The sequence below is a fragment of the Sciurus vulgaris genome (genome assembly GCF_902686455.1).
Source record: "Sciurus vulgaris genome assembly, chromosome: 17".
In the NCBI taxonomy this organism is placed as follows: Eukaryota; Metazoa; Chordata; class Mammalia; order Rodentia; family Sciuridae; genus Sciurus; species Sciurus vulgaris.
Window position 1 is genome coordinate 48,648,226 of NC_136478.1, and position 25,023 is coordinate 48,673,248.

The following is a 25,023-nucleotide window of genomic DNA, read 5'->3' on the forward strand; positions in this document are numbered from 1 at the left end:
GCTTCTGTACAAGACGAGAGAGGACAGCATTGCCCAGTCACAGGGACAGCTGACAGGAATCACTGGGCACAGCAAAGGGCACCTGCCCTGCTCCAATGCCCACCATGAGTGTCCCCTAGAACCAAGGCCCTCCAGCCCTTGAGTCTCAGGACTGCTTTTCACTCTCAGAACTTGTCCAGCATTACACAGATCTTCTGCTATGCAGCTCCATCTACTGATAGTTATGACATTTATGAAATTTGATATTAAAATTGATTAAAAATTCTAAATATTCCATTAAGTCATGAAAGAGAGTGAGGGTACAGTGGCCACATGTTAGCACCGATCACACCCTTTTGAAAGACTCAACAAGAGATGGTCTTTTATCGATGGGTCCCCTGGAACCGACAACTACGTCCCTCATGAGTTTTGCCGTCTATTCCCTCAGAGCCCGTTGTCTACAGAGCACTCTGGGGAGTTGCCTGGATTTTGTCATGTGTCATTTGGAAAATGTGTGTTCCCTGCCCTGAGCAGCTGTGCCAAGCGTCAACACATGCCATTACACGGCCCAGACACTGCCTGTGTTAATGCTGTGCACATCAGAAAAGTCCTTAGCAGGAAGTGTACAAGCGGCCAGTGGCAGATACAAGCTTCTGAAATTCTCATTTTGCTTAAAAGCTCAATATTTCCTAGAAGTCACAAGCTCACTTTGTTCATTCTCGGAAAGGTGTCTGCCAAGCATGGCAGTTGAATAACCACGTTTGTCCGTCCTTCGCCCTTTCCAGTAAGTATTCCATGAAAAAAGTGCCTGCCTGGCTCACACCTGGGTCCCTGGAGATGTTCAGATGGCAAGGGCTGGTGTCCAGATGCTGGGGCACAGCGGAGCGGCTGCGTGCAGACACTGGTTCCATCCCAGGCAAGATCTGAAAGGCATGGACTCAGAGTTAGCCAAAGCGAGATTCCACTGTCTCTCCAAGGACACTTCTGGGTGATGTTCTCTTGCCCAAGCCTGCAGTGCTGGCAGAGGGCTCTGACACACTGGGTACTGGGGCCCAGTGGGCACTGTCCCTCAGCAGTCTGCCCTCTGTGGACTCCACACAATCAGCGCCAGGGTCAGCCCTGTGGAGACGGCAGATGACTTCCTAGCACAGTGAGACCAGGGCGAGCTCAGGGATCCCTGAAGTGTCCTGGTGCCCCCACTGTAGAATACCCACAGCCGTAACTGCTGGGATGGGGTCAGCCCGAGGAGGGTTGTGGAGAAGGAAGGAAGGAGCAGGGAAGGAGGGTGTCTGGTAATCAGCTACACCACAGGGACTGGTCTTGAATTCAAGCCTGTCCAGGCTCTGGCACCCTGGGAGCCCCGCCACAGGTGTAGTTGGAAGGGGAGCCACTATGGGCGCTAAGTGAGTCCCAGTCTCTGGAGACCTCTTCATGTCACGATGCGGCCCTGGCCTCAGGCTGGGTTCCCCTAAAGCTTGCCTTCTTTGGACGAGGGACCTCGGTGGTGTTCGACACTGTACCAGCATGGCTCTTGGCACCTGGTGGGCTGACTCTCGACTCCGCACGGGTCACGGGCTCAGCAGGCAGGGGACGCCTCCCCCACAGGAGCTGAAGAGAATTCATGGGACTGAGGCACACAAAGGGCTCCCTGTCACCTGCAGGAGGACGGCTCATTCAAGACAACTGTGACTATTATGGGTTTCTTAATTTGTCCTCTTTGAAACAGACTGATTATTTAAAATAGAGTTCCTGACTTGTAACTTTTTTTTTAAATACTACCAAATGTTTAATGAGCAAATTCATCTTAGCAAATATGAAACTGCCACAGAGAGAGGAGAGGGCCAGGGGCCATGGGACTGGGGGGCGGGGATCAGAGCGAGTCGGGAAAGGCCAAAGAGAACCAACTACGTAAGAAACCAGGGAAACTAGGGAGGGGAACCGGGAGGACCAGAGGACAGGAGCTGTGGTCCTTAAAGGGGAGAGGGCAGGGCACGGAGGGCCGGACAACAAAATTCAAAATAGTTTGGCCATAAAATATAAACACACTATGTTCCTACCATGGGGAAGGGGAGGAGAAAAGGGGTGTAAGGGAGAAAAGGCTGTTTGGGGAGGGACTGTGGGGATCCTACCCGCCCTGCTGTGCACCCGTCCCCATCCCAACCCCTTCCCTCTGGGTCTGTGTGGGTGCATGTCTGTGAGGGCCTGTGTGCACTTCCCCAGTCCCTGCCCTGTCCTAACCTCCCAACCCCCCACCCCCCACCCTTAATTGCTGCCATTCCAGTGCTGCCGGCTGTCAGGCCGTCATTCGGCTGTCACTCCTCTGCCCATCATCTTCAGAGGGAGGAAAGTGGGGGACAGGCAGGGAGAGAAGCCTCCAGCCAGCCCTGCCTCCACCCTCCCCAGGCCACCTCTACCAGAAGTCCCAGCGGTGGTAAGAGTCAGGGTCACAATATTTGGTGACAACCACTCTATTGGGGAATTTGGGACCCATCAGGCCCTGTGTGGCTTTCTGGCAGTCCAACACAGAGGTGAACTCCACGAAGATCTTTCCGGAGCCGGGGCCCTCAACGCCATCCACAGGCAGGGGGACCTCGATGGACCTGACCAGGCGGTACTTGCTGCACTCATCCCGCACGTCCTCCACCATCGCCTCATACTCCTCATCATCCAGCAGCTCCTCTGGCAGCACCGTGGTCATGAGGCACAGGACCTCAGTAGGGTGGCCGCCCATTTGCACCTGTGAGCTCATCAGGCCCGGCACCTGCAGTGTCACTGGGTCTGGTTGATGGTGCTCAGCGTGTCATTCTTGGCTCCCACGCTAACCCTCTGGACGAGCAGCTTTTTATCCCCAAGCTACATCCCATTCGGCCCAGCAATGGCCTGATCTGTGACGTTGATGTCCACATACTCACAGAAGGCATAGCCCTTAGAGAGCCCTGTGGCACTGTCCTTGACCAGGTTGAAGGCCTGAAGAGGCCCAAACGATGTCAGTAGCTGTTTTACCTGGTCATCATTCAGGTAGTTAGGTAGCCCCCAATGAATAGCCTGTGGGCAGAGTCGGGGACCACAGTGGACACAACTCCAGGCACATAGACAGAGGGATTCTCCGACATGCCAGGCAGTGGCTGGTAGTCATGAGGCCTGTGGATCTTCAGTGACTGGCCCTGGAAGATGATGCCATCAAAGGCCAAGGCCTGGGTGGTCTCCTCCACTGAACGAAATGCCAAAAAGGCAAAATTCTTGTCTTGGTTAATCTGCACAGCCAAGACCGGGTTGCCAGGGGCCTGGGTTAGCACCCCAGGTGCATCTGGGCATTGAAGAAATCCATCATGGCCTCCTCAGTGATGCCAAAGGGGATGTTGCCCACGTAGAGGCACTGGGCTTGTCTACTCATCTGGCTCCCAACCACAGGCACTGGCATTGGCGTCACAGCCAGACCATCAGGGCTCATGGTGGCGGTAGCTGGACTCCGACCCGCAGCTTGCATGGCCCTATACTGCATTGGGGTGATGTGCTCAAAGCCAGGTGGCTGCACGTCCCAGTATTTACCAACCTCCTTCTTCCTCTCATGGTGGGGGAAGAATCAATCCACCGCGCTCCTCTTTAGCGCCTCTGGTCAAAGGTTTGCTTCTCCTGTCCCAAAAGGCACTGCGCTGGTGCGGGTTGGGCCGTCCCAGCTCTGGCTCCTACGTTTGCGGTCCCGACTTGGAGAGCGGCTGTGGCTGCGCTTCCGATGGCGGTTCTCCTTGTCTCCTTCTTGTTTATTCTCCTTGAGCTGCCGCTCCAGTTCCTCCAAGTCCGACATGCTGAGGCGGCCGCGTAGGGCCTTGGGCAGCTCCCGCCCCATCTTGCCGCCCGCCCACTCTGGCCGCTTCGGCTACTTCAACCCCTGGCTTCAGCTCCGGCCTTGTAACTTTGCGAAACAGCTCTACACTCGGCACCGCGTGCGCGTGCACATGTGCGCGCGCGCACACACAGGCATGCACGCTTTAGAAGGATCATTTTCTCCACACCTCGCTGGGAGGCGCTGGTGATTTGGGCAGGAGTGCTTGCTGCTGCTTTCCCAGAGTGGAGTTGTGCGTCTGTGCGCCTCGGCTGGTGTGCAGGGTCTCATTGGCAGGTGTGTGAGTCTGCGATGAGACAAACCCACAACAGACGCAGGAGGGCTGGAGCCCTGGGTTCTGAAGGTCTCTGGAACAGCTCAGTGCAGCACGTGTGGCAAGTCTCCATAAATATGAGCAGGAGAGGGCTGGGGAGTTAGCTCAGCTGGTAGAGTGCTTGCCTTGCAAGCACAAGGCCCTGAGTTCGATCCCCAGTACCGCAAAAAAAAAAAAAAAAAAAAAAAAGAGCAGGAGAATCAATCAGCCGATCTCGGGAAGCTGAGTAAGGAAGTGACCCTCCTCCTGGGCACGGTGTCCACCAAGCCTGTCTGTCTAAATGACTCCCATCTGTCCTTCCATCTCTGCATGAGAAAATCGCCATCACACTCTGATGGAGCCAACGACAGTGGCGCTCTGGGTTCTCTTCTGCACAGGCTGCATCCATCTGGGAGAGCACTAGGCGTGCCCAGGGTGACAAGGAGCGGCCCACAGGCCAGGTCCGCCCACACCATGGCACAGATGCTCAGGAATCAGAGACCTGAACCCTGGACTGGAAAACAAAAACAGCATCGACTGGGTCATCCAATCGGGGTGCCCGTGCAGTGCCCACTGTGGATGGGCACAGCAAGTAAATGGTACAGGAAGCCCTGGCTGCCCTCCTGGGCTTACAGTCTAGCGGAGAAAGGAGACGGGAGGTCAGAAATCAGATACAATGCACCATGCCATCAGAACACACTCCGAATAGAGGCAGCACTACCAGGAAGCCAGCAGCACAGAGGATCTCCGACCATAAGGCAGTGTGGCGTGGAGACAGGCCACAGGCTGGAGCCACCATCAGGCCTGCTGGGTCTTGACTCCACCCCCACCAGGGAAGTCTCTCACTCTCTAAACGCCCTTTCCTTGGCTGTACACCAGGCATGATGGTACTTACCCGGAACACTGCTGTAAGAAGGACAGTTGCGCCCCTGGGGCCAGGTTGCCAGAGCAGGGATTGTCTCCCCAGCGGCAGCTGTCTGGGGTGTCCCCAAAACCCAGGAGAGCTCCACAGAGCCACGTCTGCATTGCTAGGCCAGGGTCCCTGTGGGCACGCGGGGTACTTGTAGGAACTCCATGGGAAGAGGGCCTGTGCCCCGTGGAGGTGGGAAGGTGCTGGGGAGGGACGGCTTCCAGGAGCAGAGACGGCCTCACTCTCCTCCTTCGAGGTCTGCCCAGGGCAGGAGGAGCTTCCTCAGCTCATTGGAACCCCGGATGGTTCTGTTCCCCAGGAAGCTGTTCACACCCCTGGCTTGCTATCCGACATGAACCCCGGATGCCCCTGGAGCTACTGGCCAACCCAGGTCTCCCTGTGCCATGCCCCCTGGAGGCAGAGACTGCTCCTAGTCACTCAGAGCTGTCCCAGTCACGTGGTGGCTGGTCACTCTAGGTGCCTGATTGACAGATGGAGGGATGCTGAAAAGAATTAAGTGTCAGAAATCAAGAAATAAGATTTCAGAATAAGTTTTTGTCATGAGATGCTGCTTTTGTCCAAGTAGGGCTGGGGTTGTGGCTCAGTGGTAGTGTGCTCACCTAGCGTGCATGAGGCGCTGGGTTTGATCCTCAGCACCATATAAAAAATAAAATAAAGCTATCGTGTCCGCCAACAGTTTTAAAAAATCCAAGTACAGGCACATACTCTTCTCTGTATATTCACTGAATTACTAAATGATGAGGTTTAAAACTACCACCATACTATTTGTTTTCTGTACCACTGAGGTACATCTGCAGTCCTTTTTAGTTTTTATTTTGATACAGAGTCTCATTAAGTTGCTTAGGGTCTGGCCAAGTTGCTGAGGCCTGCCTTGAACTGCCATCTTGCTGCCTCAGCCACCCAAGTAGCAGGGATTACGGGCCTGAGCCCCACTCTCGGCTTCACCTGTTCGTAAAAAAATAAAAATAAAAAAACAAACACAAAAGATAGGTTAATTTGAGGTACAATTGTAAAAATGTCTTTATTCTAACTCTTTTGGGTGACTTTATCTAGATTTAGAATTTTAGTTTAAATAGTGTTCCATTAGAATGTTAAGAGAATTCTATGTTATTGTCTTCAAGCTTGCCTTGTTTTCTTAAAATGCCATGACAGTTTAATATTTTCTTCTCTTTCTCCATGGAAGCATATAGGATCATCTCTTCATACCTGTTCATTAAATGTGACAGAGGTGTGTATTGGTGTGAGGCTTTTTAATCACTTTTGTACAGGGCACTCACTGGATCTCTATATTTTGAAGAATCATGAATTGTATTTCTCTTGAAATCTCATATTTGTCCACTGAATTTTCTCCCATTCACTTTTCTCCCCCCCTTTTTTTTTCTGGAACTCCTCAGCTGGATGTTAACAGTCCTCATTTTATCTGCCAGTTTCCTCATCTTTTATCACTTTTTTTTCATTGTTTTTTATAATATGCCTATTTTCCCCCAGATAGGATTTTACTAAACTGCCCAGGTTGTTCTCTAACTCGTGATCCTCCTGCCTGAGCCTCCCAGGTAGCTCATAATGCAGGCACGCACACCTAGCCAGGCCTTAACTTTTAAAGTCAGCCAGATACCAGCATGCCCTGTAGTCCCAGCTATTGAGGAGGCTGAGGTAGGAGGATGCTTGAGCCCAAGAATTCAAGACCAGCCTAGACAACAGCAGGACCCTGTGCCTCCAAAAATATTTTCTTAAAGGGTTATCTTATTGTTCATTTCCAAAAGAGTTTTTATAATACCTGTTGCTTCCTTGACATAATACTTAGGTCTGTGCTACTGTTGAGTGTTTTGTTTTGGTTCTTAATATCTGTTCCTGACCTAATATCCATATCTTTATAGGTTCTAAACTGTCTTTCATATTATAGTTTCCCCTAAATATTTGTGGATTAGTAGCTGTATGTTTATTTTATTAATGATGCACTAAAAAGGTGATTCATCCATGTATATAATACATTTATATATTTATATGGCTAGAAATATAACCAGATGTTCTTTGCAGTATGAGTTTTTTGAGGGGGTGGGAAGTTGGTACCAGGGATTGAACTCAGGGGCACTCCACCACTGAGACACATTCCCAGCCCTACTTTGAATTTTACTTAGAGACGGGGTCTCACTGAGTTGCTTAGCACCTCACTTTTGCTGAGGATGGTTTTGAACTCACAATCCTCCTGCCTCAGCCCTCCCGAGCCACTAGGATTACATGTCTGCTCCACTCAGACTGGCTGCAGTATGAGTTCTTGAAGCCAGAAATGCCTATCATTAAGGAAAATTCTATCATTAAGGGTGAATAAAATTTCTTATATGCTGGAACAATTTGCTGCAACAAATTACATCTATATTAATAGAGGAAGGTCTTAAAACCATGATCTTTCTTGAACAAAAATAAATCAAGGGGAAGATGATGCACATAATATAATGATGTATTTCATTTGAATAAAAAACAACATTAATGTTGTATACTAAGTTAGGAAAACGGGTATGTATGTAAATGTATAAAAAGTAGCAAAAGTTGGACAAATTCATGGTGGGTGCTTGCATATGTGGATGAGGAAGAATGGGATGAAATAGACGATGGCTGGAGGAGATTTTGGTTCCACATCTAAATATCCACATGTTATTTCAAAACTGCAAAGAATCATAAAATATTGGGGTACTTCCCAACAGTGGCAATACATGTGCTTACATGATAGGGTTAGCTTGCCATAGCTTTAACAGAAAATGTAGATTTACATTATATTTTAAAATAATGTAACAGTTGTCCATTTCCAGACACTGAGGTTTTTTTTTTTTTTTCCTGTTAGAAAATACATCTGAAACTTGGAATGGAACCACCATTTGACCCAGCTATCCCACTCCTTGGCCTATACCCAAAGGACTTAAAATCAGCATACTACAGAGATACAGCCACATCAATGTTCATAGCTGCTCAATTCACCATAGCCAGATTGTGGAACCGACCTAGATGTCCTTCAGTTGATGAATGGATAAAGAAACTGTGGCATATGTATACAATGGAATATTACTCCGCCATAAAGAATGATAAAATTATGGCATTTGCAGGCAAATGGATGAAATTGGAGAATATCATGCTAAGTGAGATAAGCCAATCTCAGAAAACTAAAGCACGAATGATCTCGCTGATAAGCCGATGATGACATATAATGGGGGGTGGGAGGGGTTAGCGTTAGGGTTAGGGTTAAGGAGGGGGGCAAGAATGGAGGAAGGAAGAATTGTATAGAGGGAAAAGAGGGGTGGGAGGGGTGGGGGGTAGGAAGAAAAAAACAATGAATCAAACAACATTACCCTTTGTAAATTTATGATTACACGAATGGTATGCCTTGATTCCATGTCAAACAAAGAAACGACATGTATCTCATTTGTTTACAATAGAAAAAGATGAAAGATCACAAAAAATCAATCAATCAATAAATATAAACCAAAATATTGTCAAATAAAAACAATAGCAATGGCAAAAAAAAAGAAAAAAGAAAATACATCTGAAAACTTCTAACTGCTTTCTATAAAAAATTATTTAACTGATTAAAAATGAAATGGCAATATAATAAAACAGTTTTAATTTGCTGTTTTAGCATGCACTGGTAATAGAATGCAAGATCTAATTTCTCTTCATTTCTAGCATTGTTTACCAACCGATTAGTTGGCCGTACATTTGTAATTATCCTGTCACTAAATAATGATACAAACAGCATCTTTGTGGAGAGAATTCAATTAGAGAGACTGACTTTAGGTATAAGTTTCCTGGTTTCCTCATTTTAATTTCAATAGTAAAGGCTTTAGAAACTTAGGTTTTTATTGCAGTGTTTTAAATAAAGAAACTCTACTTTCTAGGTCTTCTATTAAACCACTGAGTAACATGCAAACCCATTCATGCTAGCTTCAATCTTACCTTGCAGGGTTTTTCCCCATAATTCTGACTGGTAAGATTTTCTGGACTAATACGTGTCTCAGAATTATTCCTCTCTCTCTCATAGGTTATTTATATACCAATGGGCAGGGGATGTAATTCCTCTTCACTGTGACCTGCTGGTCCTTCATAGGCACAGCAGTTATTTCACAGCTCTGGAAAAGTCCTGAGGCACAGAGATGATGATACCAACAGTTGCAAGTTGAAGTTTACTCCTGCCTGGCTTTGCTCCCCTTTAAAGCTCTTATGAACAGTAAGTTGATAGGCTATTGCCTAGGTTCACATTCCAGTCAGAGAAAAAGGGTTAAAGAACTAAAAGAGGAAAAATGAGGTGATTTCTTATTGTGATAAATAATATGAAAGATAAAGAGTTGATAAAAGTAAGTGGGGCTGGGGTGAATACCCGAGGCATAATTGTTAGGGAAGGGATGAGAGTAACATTAGAGCTGGGAGGGTAAGGACCAGCAGGGCGGAAGAGTTACCAGAAGGGGTTGTAACACTAAAGACCTTGAATAACCACACGTGGACTGTGTCATGAACAGGAGCCTAGTGTGACTGCAGCTCAGCCAGTGAAGGGGAAATGGGTTTGGATTTAGGATGCAGAGGAGGCATTTCCCAAGTCATATAAGGTTTACAGGCCACAGAGGCAAAAGATTTGGAATCTATGTTTCTGTACCATGGAAACCTACTGATGGGTCTAACACCACAAATTTCAAATTGTGGAAAGTAGATTGGGTAGAGCATGAGTGAAATCAAATAAACCAGGTGGGCTATGTAGTAATCAAAGATAGGAATGACAGTCTTTACACTAGAAACAGCAGGCATACAGGGTAAGGCAAAATGGACAGGTTTGAGATACATTTGGGGGTAAAAGAGGACTTCCTAATGTAGGGGATGAGAAAAAAGTAAGTATCAATCATGACCCAATAGAGTTTTGGCTTGAGCTACTGAGTACTTGGTTTTCTCATGTAAAAGCATTTGGGAAGAGGTGTGAAATCAAGAACTGTTTTGGACATGTTAACATTGTGATTCTCTGATAGGGAAGTAGAAATGTGAAGGACACAGTTCTGTATGATTCTAGAAATGAATCTAAGAGATGAGACATTGGCAAACACTCATTTCTGCCATTTTTGACCATATTTTAGGTTAAAGTTTAGTTGGTCTTGATCCCCACATTTCACCCATTTCACATTTTCATATTTCTATTTACATTCTTCCTTACACTTAAATCACTAACAGACTCAGCTTTGCATTTAATTGGATCAAATACTCATGTCTCCACTTCAAAAGAAAGGAAAATATGAAATTCTGGTTATCATTTTCCCTTTCCAATGAATGCAAATGATTTGAGTAATTCTTAAAATCATTTTCAGTGGGCTGGGGTTGTAGCTCAGTGGTAGAGTGCTTGCCTAGCATGTGTGAGCCACTGGGCTCAGCATCACATAAAAATAAATTTTAAAAAGCTACTGTGTCCACCTATAACTGAAGAATAAAGTTAAGGATAAAAACAGTGAAGAAAAAAAATGAGAGGTATTAAAAGATGGACAGAACTCCCATGATTATGGACCTGCAGAATCAGGTATAAACCTAAAGGAAAGAAAGTCAGCATACAAAAGAGATACCTGCATATCCATCTTTATTGTGGCCATATTCACTGTAGCCAAGTTACAGAATCAGCCTACATGTCTGTGAACAGATGAATGAGTGAAGAAATTATGTATATATACACGTTATTTGCAGGAAAATTAATGGAACTGAAGGTAATCATGTTAGCAAAGTAAGTCAGTGTAGAAACCAAGTGTAGCATGTTTTCTTTCATATGTGGTGACTAAAAGGAAAAAAAAAAAAAAAAGACCTGAAAGTGCAAGAGGGACTATTAGCTTAGGGGACCAATCAGAAGGCAAGTGAAGGTTGAGTGGAGGGTGTATACAATTAAAACACAATATGTATGTATGTGCATAGAAATGTCACAGGGAAAACCACTAATTTGATCATTATCATGAGTTAATGTTCATGATGATGTTGATGATGATAATGATAATAATAACCAATCTTTGTGTATTTAAGGAATATAAAGTGGGAGAAAAAAGACCATACATGGTGGGTATATAAAACTGGGACGGGGGACCATGAAAATTCACAAGAAAATAGGCTATGGAGCTTGGAGATATAACAAAATTGGTGTAAGAGGAAAGATATTATACCCAATTTCAGGGGTTAGTGAAATTTTCATGTAAAGCAAGTGATATGAATTGGGCCAAGGACACAGATTTCAGTGTCACAAGAGGACTTCTTCCACTTTGCAAGAAAGCGAGGCACTGGGCACAACCTGTGGGCTGAAATACACCTCTATCTGGGAAGCAGAAAGGACTTGAGAAAAAACCTGTATGGATGTCATGGTGATGTTACAAAGAAGACAAGAAATATTCATTGCCCTGAAGAGCTGCCATTTCTGTAAAAAGGAAAGATATGAAAACAGGTAGTAGTAAAAAGAGGCATGGAGACATGTGGGCCATTCAAGGCGATAAAAAATATAGAAAGTGAACAATTCGATGGTTATTGGTGTGTTTATAAATATATGCGACCACTCAAGTCAATTGAATAATCTGTACCTTTTAGCTGTTCCCCACCCTCCACACATTGCCTGTCTCCAGATTTAAATAAAGAGTGATCTACCACTGCATGCTGGTGTACACTTCTGATCCCAGCTGTTTGGGAGGCTGAGGCAGTAGGATGTCAAGTTCAAAGCCAGCCTCACAAACTTATCAAGGCCCTAAGCAACTCAGTGACATCCTATCTCTAAATCAAATTCAAAAAAGGGCTGGGGATGTCGTTCTCTGGTCTCTATAAATTACCTTATTGTGATTTTCATATGTATGGAATCATTCATATGCAGACTCACGACTGGCTTCTTTCATTTCTCAGAATGTTTTTAAGATTCATCCATGTGTTCATTCCTTCCTAAGGCTGAATAATATTCTGCATATGGACAGGCCATCTTGTTTACCCATTCTCCAGTGATGGCAGGTTCCAAGATTTAGCTATTATAAAAGATGTAGCCATGAATTTCATACAAGTTTTTAGTATTTATTTATACAAGTTTTTGATTAAGTATTTTGTAATTTTCAGAGTATAATTTATTTTTTAAATTTTATTCCTAAGTACTTTCTTCTTTTTGATGAATGGAACTGCCCTCTTCATTTCAATTTGAAATTGTTTAATGCAAGTCTAAAAATGTACAACTGATATCTACATTGATCTTCTAGACAGGAGTGTTACTGCATTTGATCCTTTTTTTTTTTTTTTTGGTGATGGGGATGGAACCCATGGCCTTGTGCATGAGAGGCAAGATCTACCAACTGACCTATATATACCCAGCCCTGAACCTAAGTTTTTGGAGGTTTTTTTTGTTTTGTTTTGTTTTGTTTTGGTGTTGATTCTTTAAAGTTTTCTACATAGAAAATTATAAAAGCTGCAAATAGAAATCATTTTACAGCTATTCAAACCTGGAAAACTTTGTTAACATACCTTGCCCAAATGCCCTTGGGGAAGAAACTCCAGAGCATTGAGTGGAAGTGGCAAAATTAGACATCCTTGTCTTCTTCCTGCTCTTAGGGAGAAAAGAGCCAGTCTTTGATCATTAAGTAAGATGTTACCTGTGGCTTTTTACTACATGCTCTATGTCATGTTCAAGAAATTTCATTTTGTTCCTGGGTTTTTGAATGTTTTCAATGTGAAAGATTATTGACTTTTGTTCAAAAGTCCATTTTCTCCATTGAGATGATCATGTGATTTATTTTATATTTTATTTACATGATGCATTACATTAATTGACTTTGGGATGTTAAGCCAACCTGTGTTCCTGGGATATGTTCAAACTGTATCATGTAGAACTCATTTCATATGTTATGGGGTTTGGGTTGCTAGAACTTTGTGGAGGATTTTTGCACCCTTATTCTTATAAGATATACTTTGATGGGCCCTGGTATCTAGGTAGTATTTACCTATAAAATAAGCAGAGAGCTTGGCTGTATTCGTCAATTGCAGCAGAGAGACACTGGGTAACTCACAGCTGACAGCAGTTCTCCTGAACCTGCTTAGGCCTGCAATGCAGAGGCCTGGCAATTCAAAGGGACCAATTAACAAAGAAATAATCTTCTCAATTTGAGCAGAAAAACAACAACAACAAAAAAAATGTACCTTTGTGCAGGCAAAGCCAATTTCACAGGAAACTACCAGTGACATTATTCCAAGAAACTCTTCTATATGCTGAATAAATAAATAAATTCTAAATAAATAAATAAGAAACACTATGTCTGAAGATACTTCAAGTTTTGAAAACTGTGCCAAATTCCCATATGGAAAAAGAAGACTCACTGAAAGACACCACAGAAGAGAAACATTGTCACATGATTCCAACAGGAATAAAAAATAATTTGCAATTTGTCCAGTGCTCTAAAGTCAGACCCCCTGCACAAGTACATGATTGCAGGAAAAGGGACAAAGTGATGAATACACTAGAGATGGGAGTTAGTAGAGTTCAAAAATGAAAGAAAAATGAGCAAAACCACTTTAGAAAGAAGAATCAACTACAAGAAGCACAAAATACAACAAATACCACAGAAAGCATAGTGTGGAAAAAGAGAATATGGAACTTAGTGAATGGAACAAACTGGAAAAAACTGATGGAAATTATTGGAAGAATAAAGGAAAGTGAGAGGTGATCCAATATACAAAAAGCAGAGCCCCTAAAACTGAAATCCAACTTCCGATGAAATATCTAAAACTGTTTTAAATTCTAAGAATGAGTCCTAGCAATAAAGCATAAATAATTATAATGAAAAGACAACATATTGTAGGAAGAAATCATCCCAATCATCAGGACCAAAAGACTGCCTAATAAACGTGAGACTAAAATCCATGAAGAATCAAGGTAAAAACACCCAATCACCTACAAGGAAAAGGAAATCCAGTTGCCAGTAAGCTTCTGCACTGCTAAATTCAGTATGCCAAATAGTGAGATAACTTTTCTAACATAAAGACACATATACGTAAAGAGTAAAACCATAGGGGAAAAAGTATAAATAATAAATGAGATTTTTAAAGGGGATTTGTTTGCAAGAAGAGAGTGCAAGTATAAGCCACAGACTAGGAGTATCTGCATACACATAGTTGACAAAGGACTCACATTCAGATTACATAAAGTACTCCTAAGTACCAACAATAAAAAGACAGAGCAGCTCAAAGAAAAAAAATAGGCTAAAAACATCAAAGATGTCCAAATGGTCATTAGACATCAAAACAAACACACTCAACTTCACTGGCCATCAGTCAGGAAAGCCACATGGCCTTACCACTACATACCCACCACTTCTTACATTCTGACAAAACATGTGTTAAGAAGAAGGTGGAGCAACTGGAACTTGCATAAACTCTGGCTGAGTCTCAAAACTGCCTCAGCCATTGCGGAAAACCCACAGAAACTGCTTCTGTGGACTCACATACTGGGTGACCCACCAGCTGCTCTCCTGGGAATAAACCCAAGAGAAACGCACCCGTATGAACACAAAGTGACAAGGGCAAGAAGGCTCGAAGCATCACTACTCATGAGAGCACACAGAAGGACTGGACACAGACAAGCGGTATATTCATGCCCTGGAACACTATTTAATACAAATCCACTTTCTTTGTTTTTCTTTTTCCTTTGCTTTCTTCTTTTCTTTTTTCTTTTTCTGTCTTTCTTCTCTTTTTCCTGGTACAGGGGATTGAACTCAGGAGCACTCAACCACTGAGCCATATTCGCAGGCCTACTTTGTATTTTTTTTTAGAGACAGAGTCTCACGGAGTAGCCTAGGGCCTTGCCATTTTGCAGGCTGACTTTGAACTTGAGGTCCTCCTATCTCAGCCTTCCAAGCCACTGGGAATACAGGCATATGTCCCTCCATCTGGCCAAATGAACTTTCTACATACACAATGTGGATGGCTCTCACAAACATGATGTTGCACAAAAGAACCAGCACAACGTGGTTCACACCCTGCCTGATTCCATCTACACAGCAGTTCAAAGAGACAAAACTCAGGTAGGGTGGTTACTGTGGGGGAGCTGCTGGTGGAACAAAAGCTCCACAGGACCTTCTAGGTTGCAGATATGGCTGGACCTGGGTCCTTACAGGGTTGTTCCCCTCTGGTCCTTCACTTAAGTCATACAACTCTGATTGCACTGCTTGCTTGATTGCATTATCGTGGACAGACTTCCCTGTACACGTGATAAACTCTAATAAAATTTACCTGGGGAGGAATACATACAAGGCAAATAAACAAATAAAAGAAAGCAGGGGCCATGACCTTGAAGATGCTCAACACCATAACCTACAGTTCACAGTGAACATGGAGCAATAATGAGCAGATGCCTATTAACAAAGCTGCAGCTTTCCCACCAGAGCTGTGGTAGAGACCTTGCCTGGCCTGCACAAGGCCCTAGGTTAGACACAGGTACCCAACAGCACAGAAACAAACAACAAAAACAAATTGAAAAAGCTGCAACTCGGGCTGGGCTGTAGCTCAGTGGCCCAGCGCTTGCCTGGCATGTTGTGAGGCACTGGGTTCCATCCTTAGCAACACCTAAAACAATTTTTTTTTCAAAAAAGGCATTTTGTTCATCTACAACTGCAGAGAAAAATAAATGAAAGTAAATAAAAAAACTGCAACGCTCCTAAAGCAGAAGTTACAGGTTATGTAAGAAAAATGCAGGCTCCAGATGCGAGTTAGTAAAATTAAAGAATGAAAGAAAAAGAGGCAAAAAAATAGAGCACAGGCCTATAATCCCAGTGATTGTGGAGGCTGAGGCAGGAGGAAGAATCAACTAGAGCTATTTGGGGGCAACGGATGGTGGTTTCACTCTAGGTGGGTGGAGTCCTGTCAAGCAGAAGCCATACAGATAGTCTTGGGAGCCATGGAGAAGGGCTGCCTGAATAAGCAGAAGGCGAGCAGCCTCAGAAGGACACCCTGAAGCGGTGGGAACAATGGTGTGGCCGGTGTGGGAAAAGCTGCAGCAAGGTCCAGAGGAGCATTAGGCTGAGAGCAGCGGTGCGGGTGGGGGTGGGGCGGCCTTCCTCTGCCCACCCTGCTTGGCCCGCGGTCCTTCCTCCGTCACGCGTTCCAGCCCCACGTCACAGGGGCTGAACTCAACGGTGCACACTTTGTCTCCAAGGAGCTGGTGTGTTGACCGAGCTCCTCTGGTCGACGGACTCGTTTCGGATCCAAGTACACCAGGTGCCCAGAATGGGCACCTGCTCTAGCAAACGGGGACGCGGGCCTCGCCGCCTGGCGTGGGCCCATCAGGCACCCATCCGCCTCTCCCTCGAAGCTCCCTCTTGTCACAGGGAGCACCCTGCAGCTCCTGTCCCGACTGCCTGCAGGAACGTCCAGCAAGACCCCGGACGTCGGGCGCCTCCCGCAGCTGGCTGCTTGAGAGGCCCTGTCCTGCAGGCAGTGGGCGCCACCATGGGGATCCTGCCGCCGCAGGACCTGGGGGGCCTCCAGCCGAAAACCAGCGCTAACATCTCGGTCCCTGAGGATCTTGGGCCCCTTCACAACCCTAAGGATCCCTCCTCCAGCTCGGAGCAGACCAGTCCTCCCGCCTTCACTTGGTCAGCCAGTCCACCAGGCTGAGGAGCCCATGACACCGGCTCCGGGCCCTGGAGCTCCTTCGGAAGAAGTAGAGCCCAGGGCCCAGGAACATCTGGAGGAAGGCCGTGGAGGGGGAGCAGGAGGAGGAAGGAGGGGTGACGTGGAGGAAGGAGGGAGGAGAGGAGGAGGGGACCTTGAAGGATGAGGAGGAAGGAGGAGCCGGAGCAGAGCCGAACATAAAAGAGGAGGACAAGGAGAGGACCACGAAAAGGAGGAGGAGGACGAGGGAGGGGATGGAGGGGACGAGGAGGAGGACAGAGGAGGGGAGGAGGACGAGGAGGGGAGGACGAGGTAGGAGGAGGAGAGAGGAGGAGACGGAGGAGAGGGAGCGGGAGGAGGAGCGAGAGGGAGAGAGCCGGAGGAGGAGGAAACAGAGGAGAGGACGGGACGAGGAGGAGTAGGCGAGGAGGAGAAGGGAGGAGGAGGTCATCCAGGGAGAGAATGGTGAGCCACAGGGGAGGCCTGAGGAGCTCCATACCGGGCCCCTGAGCCAAGGGGCATCAAAAGCAGCAAAATCTGCGGAGGCTCAGGGAAATCTCAGTGCCCTGGAGCCCAGCCCTGGGCCCCTGGAGACCAATAGCAATCCAGACAGGGCCCAGGTGTCTCCACAGCACTCCTGTGGTGGGAGCCCTGCCACCTGCTGCACCCAGCCCCCCGCTCAGGGCGTCCTGGTTACAGCCGAGGCCCAGGCAGCAGTGCGGCCTGAGCCACACCAGGGCTGCTGCTCACTGCCAGAGGAAGGGAGCAAGGGGAGGCGAGATGAACACCACCGGACAATCTCTCGAGGCCCTCGGGCCTCCATCAAGGGGCTTCAGAGCGAAACATCTTCCTGGGCTCCACCCCTTTGCTCTCCCTCACAAGGGGCTGCTACCTGGAGGCCCAGGAAGAGAAAATTGCCCATGGTGACGGCCCTGCCACTCTTGGTGCCCTGGCCTGAGGAAGAGCTGCCCCCACCTGCCAAGCGGCCACGTCTGTGCTTCCAGGAGGACTCAGGCAGCCTGAGGAGGGAGGTTCAGGCTGCAAGGAGGAAAAGGGGGGAGGGTGCCCAGGCCTTGGCAGGTAGAAGGGGGGCTCTGAGGGGCCCCCGCACCACTCAGTCGCTCCACTCTTTCTTCCGACCTGCAGCCCCTGCCCGCAGGGCACACTCAGTCAGCCCACCCAGTCACCCCTCCCTGATGGCCCATATTCTTTCCAGCCACCAGATCCAATTCCAGCGGGCTGAACCCCTGAACCCATCTGTCCCTCTACCTTTCCCCATGCCAAAGAAAGATGAGGGGGAAAGCTCCAGTTCAATTCCTCTGCCTCTTCCCACTCACACTCCTCCTGCTTGGAGCAAAGTGGGAAGCAATGTGGGAGTTAACCCCAATGACTGTCACCCACCTACACACCTGCCAAGACCTGTGGCACCTCCCAATTCCCACCTCCCCACACCTCTTATCCAGGTCCCTTTCCCCTCCAACCCGACCCGCTGCAGATCCATCTCCCCCATCCCCATGTGTATTGATTCTCCTCCTCCCACTCCTCCTCCCGCTCCTCCTCCCCCTCCTCCCCCTCCTCCTCCCCCTCCTCCCCTTCCTCCTCCTCACCCTCCTTCTCCTCCATTTCATCCACCTCTTCTTTCACATCTTTATCCTCCTCCTGCTCCTGCTCTACCTCCTCCTACCCGCTGCAGATCCATCTCCCCCATCCCCATGTGCATTGATTCCCCTTCTCCTCCTCCTCTTGCTCCTCCCCCTCCTCCTGCCCCTGTTCTTCCTCCTCCCCCACCTCCTCCTCCTCCTCTCTCTCCTCCTCCTCCTCCTCCATTTCATCCACCTCTTCCTTCTCTTTATGCTCCTCCTCCTCCTGCTCTTCCTCCTCCTAATGCCCCTTCTCACTTGGCTGCTCTTGCTCCTCCTCCTTTTCCTCCTCTTTATCCTCCTCCTCTCCCTCCTCCTTCTCCTCCTCTCCCTCCTCCTCCGCCTCCTCTTCTTTATCCTCCTCCTCCTGCTCTTCCTCCTCCTAATGCCCCTTCTCCTTGGGCTGCTCCTCCTGCTCCTGCCGCTGCTCCTCTTCCTCATCCTTTCCCTCCTCCTCCTCTTCATCCTCCTCTGCCTCCTCTTCCTTATCCTCCTCCTCCTGCTCTTCCTCCTCCTAATGCCCCTTCTCCTTGGGCTGCTCCTCCTGCTGCTCCTCTTCCTCATCCTCTCCCTCCTCCTCCTCTTCATCCTCCTGCTGCTCCTCCTCTTTATCCTCCTCCTCCTGCTCTTCCTCCTCCTAATGCCCCCTTCTCCTTGGGCTGCTCCTCCTGCTCCTCCCGCTGCTCCTCTTCCTCCTCCTCCCCATTCCTTCCCAAGCCCTACTCTCCTCCCTTGCACCTGCAACCTCCATTGCCAGGGCCACAATGGACCTGCTACCAGCATCTCTGCCACCAGCATAGCCAAGTCACCAGCTCCCCTTGCTGGCCATGCCACTGTGCAGGCTGAGGACATTCACATGGACACAACCCCTCAATCGATGGCAGTGATTTCCCAATCTTCTGATTCCTGGGGCAACTCCTGCCCTCACCCCAAGGGCCATGGCCGGAGGAAGAACAGGCAGCCAGCTCACGCAGCTGCCTCCACTGGACCCCTGGTGCCTCAGGTCAGCCACCCCAACTCCAATCTCTACCCTGCTGTTGTCCTACAGCCCACCCCTCAGCCTGTATCCAGGAACCCTCAACAGAACAGAGCCTCTGCCAACACCCCCAGGCTTCTCGTGCTGCCACTTGTCAAGCATTCACTGGCCTCCACCCCGGCACACAGGGCCTCTGCCCCTTCAGCCTCCAAGGCCTCCCACGAAGAACTCATGGATACCACCCCTCCTTCGTGGGCGGTCCTCTTCTAGTCACCTCCTGCCTGCCACGCTCTCATACTCACTCCATTTGGTAAGCATGGCACACACGTTGACAGCTAGTTCTAGATCTCAGGCCTGGTGGCACGTGTTGGATGTTCCGATTGCTCCCAGCATGACTTTGGAGCTGAAATGAGCTTTGCCAATCTGGGCTTTTGACATAAGAGCTGGACGTAGAATCACCAAGGTAGCATCGTGCATGCACACACACCCGCACACACAAACATCCACCACACACACACACACACACAGGAATGCCACAGTCTTTGACTCTATATTTCAGAATTATGCAAACTTGAAAATTTTCTAAGACTATCAAGAGACTAAAGAGATATGACAAGTGTAGGAATTTGGTGACCCTGGACTTAAACCAAGTATGGAGGATGCAAAATATTTTCTAGGATTTTCTTAGGACAACTAACAAACCTGGGCTAGACATTGGAGGAAGGTATCTATGTTAGTTTCCTGAATTGAGAAATGTTCCAGAGTTAGGAGAGACAATGTGTTTCCTGGACAAGTCACAGCACAGTAAAGGCTTTAAAGGGTTCAGGGGTACGAGACACAAATATTATTCTCAAAATGTTCAGAAAAATGGAATTAGGAAAAGAGACAATGATAATGGATATGTGACAAAATGTGAAAAGTTTGTGACTCATCCTAGCAATTCAAAATAATTCTCATGAGGAGGCACTCAATCAATTTTGTCCAGCCAGCAATGAAGTTATGTAAGTCCTCAAGAGTCTGACAGCACCCTGACTTTGACCATGACACAGTGCCATGAGGTGTGGCCTGGTGAGATCCCTGAGGTGCCCACTGAGATGCCCCGTACACTATGCCTTGTTTGTCTTCACATTCTTTAATTTCAGAGGCCTGGAGCAGAGCAGCTTTGCTTTGCTCAGAAAGATGGCATTGAGTCTGAATTGGAGTAAGATATTTCTATCATGTGGGAGATGAGAAGTCACCCTGGGTGTGGCATAGGGACCCCACGTGGGGATATTTGTCAGGAAACATGCCAGGTGTCCTTAGGGAGGTAAGCAGCAGAGGCTTCAGCCCATCACACGTGAGCAGAGCATTGCAGCATCCGGGAAATAAGGGCCCTGCACTGTTCTGTCATTTACATCCACACAGCGACACTTTTCATTTTACACAGGAATACTCAACTATGACTGATCGACTATTCTTCCAACAGGAATATCCAGTTTTCCTTTCTCAAGAGAATGCGTACCAATTTTAGCATAAAAATCATCACTCTTTTGCCAAGAGTCCTTGTATTCCTTTAGCCTTTATAGTGTGTCTCATGCTCTGTGCAAATCATTACATCATATTCTGCAAGTTTCACAATTCTCTGAATCACATATTATGAGCCCCATTTTAGGTTTGTAAAATGAGCTGAATGGAGGCTGAATTCCTTTTCCAAGATCCCAGTGATAAGAGTGAGCAGAGGTGATTGCATAGGATTTTAAATCTCATTCAAGTCCATAATAATGAACCTGTATACTAAACAGACTCTACAACATGGACTTGGTGAACAGAAGCTTAAAACCTGCTTTACTAAGAGTCAGTTATAGGAAACATCACTAATTAGGTACCATCCATGTGGTGATCCCATGAGCCATCTGTATTATAGAGTACTGTGACCATAAAATAACTAGTGGGAATAAATCAACCAATCTATTGAGAGGATAAAATGCAAAGCAGGGATATTTTCACAGATTATTGAAAATTACTCAGGAAAGAAAAATTTAAAAGAAAATATTCTTCAGTAATCCATTTTGAAGATTTAAAACTCTTGGCACGGTGCATACTTCTTAAGACTTTAAAGGGAAATTCATTTCCAAATTGGGATCAATTTTAAAAATGCAAGCTTTAAGTCCTGTTTGCACTTAGCAATGACAAAACATTAAAACAAAGTTTTCTCTCCAAATACAACAATTTTGATGAGGAAAAAAATTTAACTTCTTGTTCTTAATGTTAGTCGGATCTAGCTTCATTTGGGGTCAGAAATTTCATATTAGTTGGTTGCATCTTAAAGCCTGCCCTTGTCCCTTCCTTTCCTGATTGCATTTTAAGCAGTAACACTGTCCCTTCATTTAAGGGATGTTCGATTTCCCTAAATTGTTGAAAAATATCAAGTTTCATTCATGGAGTTTGGAAAGGCCTGAAAGAACATGAACTACATGCTGACCTTGGTTTCTGTTTCACTCATCCTGTCCATGAAGGTTCTTCACACAGCTAACTGCTGTTGCTTAGGATCCGACTGGTTGAACCTCTGTTGCTGCTTGCCCTCAACAGCTTGTACTTAAGCATGAGACACACAGGAGTGGCTAACTCTGAGTGAGGGCAAGATGAAAGCACCCAACAGACCTGACAAGGAACCAAATGTACTGTTCCTGGAAGTGTCTTTCTGACTCTAAAAGAGTTTTTTTTTTGTTTTTTTTTTTTTTTCCCTTCTCATTAGGTGGCTCCACTTCCTGTGCCTTAGGAGTGACCTTACCATCTAGATCGGCCATGCAAATAACTCAGACTTCTGCAAGGGAACACCATGCTCAAGGTGGAGACATACTCCCTATGGACATTATCCAACTAGCTGACTGCTGCAAACGACAATTTGTCTCTCTCTGAGTAAATGACTAAACAGTGTGAAATTCTGGGGTTCCAGAGAACTGCTTTTGCACCATACTTGGGTGGAGGGTTTCCTTGAGTCTGTGATGAACACACAGGACATCAGAGCAGACATCAAATGGAAGAGAAATCCTTGATGACAGTTACCCCAGAACTGTGTTCAAGAGCTCAAATATTGACTTTTCAGTTACAAGAGCTAATTCTTTTACTTTTAAAAAATTCTCCTTTTATTAATAACATAACTCCAGGTTACTGTAGCATATTTACTTTGAAAGTTTTTTGACATTTTGATTCTGTTAAAATAACCCTTAGTTTAAAACATAAATACATGTATTGTTGTAAAAAAAAAAAAAAAAAACATTTTCTCATTATACTTAGTTGATAGTTTTATTAGTTTGTTTTAATTTATATTTGATTTTTATTCTTAATAAATGTTAAAATCTTTAAAAAGCACACATGAGCCAATAAATATTTATTTTCTTTACCCTCATTTGTTTGCTTTATTGAATCCTATATGTCCTGTAACATCAACATGATCCTGAAGAAATGGGTTTGGATTGGAGGGTTAACCATTTTCCATGTCTCATCTATGAATTTTCTCCATTTGAAGGGTAGAGGAAAGGAGAATTACCTTTAGCTGGGAACACATCCAAGGAAGGAAGCTGAGTTTGTACTCTGCTTGAGTTTCCAAACCTGTGAAGGAATAAGGACTTCCCAGAGGAGGAAAGAGAAGAGAGACAAATGTGATAGAATCTGGTGCATCCCTACAGCCCATTGGGACAGAACTACACAGGGAGTGTGGAGAAGCTGAGGATGATTTGGGAGGGACCGTTGGAAGAGGTCAAAGGTTTGCCAGCTGGCCTAGAGAAGTATTATTGCAAGGAAATTTCAATCATCAAAGATTTTGTAAGAAAAAAGTCAAGATTTCTGTTAGTTTTTAGATAATCCTGTTAATTCTGTTAATTAAAGAAATAATTAATTAGGAAAGATGGGGATCAAAAGTAATGTAGAATCTTCTAGTAGGTCAGGTGAGAAGTGTTCACAATGTAAATACAGTAAGAGCTTCAGAGAAGGGATAAAGCTCTGACACCCACCTTGGAAATCGGGATAGGTTCCTCATTCCACCTGTTTGAACATTAACACTTGAGTAATGGTGAGGCAAGCTGTTGTAGTCACCCTTTTCCCTGCTGTGATTAAAAGTTCCTGCAAGAACTTTGTAGAGGAGGAAAAGTTTATTTAGGGCCTCCCAGGTTCAGATGTCTAGTCTATAGACAGCTGCTTCCATGTCCCAGGGCTGCAGGTGAGGCAGATCATCATGGCACAAGAGTATGGCAGAAGGAAGCAGCTCCCATGATGACCAGGAAGCAGACACTCCTTTCTCCAGATACCAAATATATACCCAAGGCACACCCCCGATGACCCCCCTCCGCCATCAGACCCTGCCCACTCTCAGTTAGCTCTCAGCCAGGGATCCGCTGCTTGGGTTAAGGCTCTTGTCACCCCATCACGTCTGCTGTGAACCTTCTTTTATTGTCTCACACATGATATTGGGAAATACCTCATATCCAATCCATAACACAAGCATAGAAAACAACTTTTTTTTTTTTTTTTTTTTTAATGAAAGAGAACAGAGGTGGCAAACATATCCAGAGGGAAATAGGAGACCACAGCTGGGTGCCCATGCAGGTGGTGTGTCTTACATTTTTATAGATCCCAGGTTTCCTCTCCCTCCCCACCTTCTCTTTCTTCCCTGTGTACAGGATGATGTCAGGAAGGAGCAGCCCAGGGTGTCATCATTTGTGTTGGGAAGTGCAGATCTGGGAGGTGTGAGCAAGTGGTTCAGTGGGAATTGCAACTGGAGAGGCCCACTTCTTATTCTTTTATAACCCTCCTCGTCTTTCCCACCTGATCATTTACTCTCTGTCTTTTTTTCCTGTCTCATTCCCCCTCTGAGTAAGGGCGCCCTTAGTGCTGAAAGGTGAAATGGGCAAGGACTGCTCTGGCTGCTCTAGGCATAGATGGGGTGACAAGGGACAAACACTTTGGTTTCCCTTTTAGAAATGTTGTGGGAGTGTTGATGGGTCTGCGGAATGAGTCTATTTTGGAGAAAACAGGTTGTTAAGTCCCCTGGGAGGAAGGTGCTGTACAAGAGAAAAAAGAAAACATGAGTTCTGGAATGAGGTTAATACAACAATAAATGTCCCAGCATCTGAATATGTCAGTGATCATGATGATGATGATGATGATGATGATGATGATGATGATGATGGTGATGGTGGTAGAGACCAGCATATTTTTCACCAGGAGATGCCAGATGACCAAGAGCTAAGAAGTTCTTCCCATGACAAGGCCTGTGAGGACATTGCCTCTAATGGGACTGTGAATCTTTAAGGATATTAGTTACATTGCCAGAGCTGTCAGGAATGTAACTGCAGCATTTAGTTTGTATAATGTCACAGATGCTCCCAGAAGATGTAGTTAAGATATCTAATGCCACCTGAATTTTGTAAAATACCTTTTCATTGGCATAACCTCTGTGTTTATTTAATAGAGATCCCTTTATTTCTGGCACTTGCGGTGGGTAATCATATTAGCAAAGACAGATCAAGCCTGCCTCAGTAGGAGGTTAGGAAATTTAGAGGTCTCAAGTTCCCTACTGTCATGTATATCTAAGAGGAACAAACAGATTTGAAAATTAAGTTTAGAAAAGGTTTATGTGAGAAGTAGTGGAATGCAAATGGCAGCCTTTCCCAGAGGCAGTTTCCAATTTAATTCACCAAGGGATCTGAGGTTACTCTTCTGTCAATCCCAGGTTCTCTTTCTATCTAGAAA

General features: G+C 46.0%; 1 pseudogene across 1 annotated transcript; it reads right to left on the reverse strand.

The window, feature by feature from the left end:
* Positions 1–2,266: 2,266 nt before the first annotated feature.
* LOC306647797 (splicing factor U2AF 65 kDa subunit-like) lies at positions 2,267–3,831 on the reverse strand (annotated as a pseudogene). The gene has a single exon. The product of its transcript is annotated as a splicing factor U2AF 65 kDa subunit-like (transcript).
* Positions 3,832–25,023: the final 21,192 nt, after the last annotated feature.